Below are 1,345 nucleotides of genomic sequence, written 5' to 3'. Positions count from 1 at the left end.
GTATGCATCATTCAAAGTGACGTCATCAATTTCCAACACGTTCTGACATCATTTGCTGTTTTTCAGTCATTTACCGATTTGTTTAGGGAGCTAAATGACGGTGAAATTGAAAATCACTACAATATGAACTCTGAAAATGTTGGAACTTGGCACGGTATCATCATTTCGCCTGCATAGCATGTGCAAAAGAGTAGAGAGGGTCACAGCAAAAACTGGACGCACCTTGTGTACAAACTGGACAATCTCTTTCGGAGTATCAGGGTTTCGGACGAGAACTCATCTGTTACACGAGCACTTCAATGTTTTTTTAAACTTATTTGAACTCCAGCCTATTTTTGCGTTCAGTATGCATCATTCAAAGCGACTTCATCCATTTCCAACACGTTCTGACATCATTTGCTGTTTTTCAGCCATTTACCGATTTGTTTAGAGAGCTAAACGACGGTGAAATTGAAAATCACTACCAAATGAACTCTGAAAATGTTGGAACTTGGCATGGTATCATCATTTCGCCCGCATAGCATGTGCAAAAGAGTAGAGAGGGTCACGGCGAAAACTGGACGCACCTCGTGTACAAACTGGACAATCTCTTTCAGAGTATCAGGGTTTCGGACGAGAACTCATCTGTTACACGGGCACTTCAAGGTTTTTTAAACTTATTTTTACTCTAGCCTATTTTTGCATTCAGTATGCATCATTCAAAGCGACGTCATCAATTTCCAACACGTTCTGACATCATTTGCTGTTTTTCAGTCACTTACCGATTTGTTTAGAGAGCTAAATGACTGTGAAGTTGAAAATCACTACAAAATGAACTCTGAAAAATTTGGAACTTGGCATCGTATCATCATTTCGCCCGCATAGCATGTGCAAAAGAGTAGAGAGGGTCACGGCGAAAACTGGACGTACCTCATGTACAAACTGGACCATCTCTTTCGGAGTATCAGGGTTTCGGACCAGAACTCATCTGTTACACGGGCACTTCAACGTTTTTTAAACTTATTTGAACTCCAGCCTATTTTTGTGTTCAGTATGCATCATTCAAAGCGACGTCATCAATTTCCAACATGTTCTGACATCATTTGCTGTTTTTCAGTCATTTACCGATTTATTTAGAGAGCTAAATAACGGTGAAGTTGAAAATCACTACAAAATGAACTCTGAAAATGTTGGAACTTGGCATGGGATCATCATTTCGCCCGCATAGCATGTGCAAAAGAGTAGAGAGGGTCACGGCGAAAACTGGATGCACCTCGTGTACAAACTGGACAATCTCTTTCGGAGTATCAAGGTTTCGGACGAGAACTCATTTGTTACACGGGCACTTCAATGTTTTTTAAACTTA

Source organism: Triticum aestivum, chromosome 7D, assembly GCF_018294505.1.
Source record: "Triticum aestivum cultivar Chinese Spring chromosome 7D, IWGSC CS RefSeq v2.1, whole genome shotgun sequence".
NCBI lineage: Eukaryota > Viridiplantae > Streptophyta > Magnoliopsida > Poales > Poaceae > Triticum > Triticum aestivum.
The sequence above is the reverse complement of the archived record's forward strand: the minus strand, read 5'-3'. Positions refer to the sequence as shown.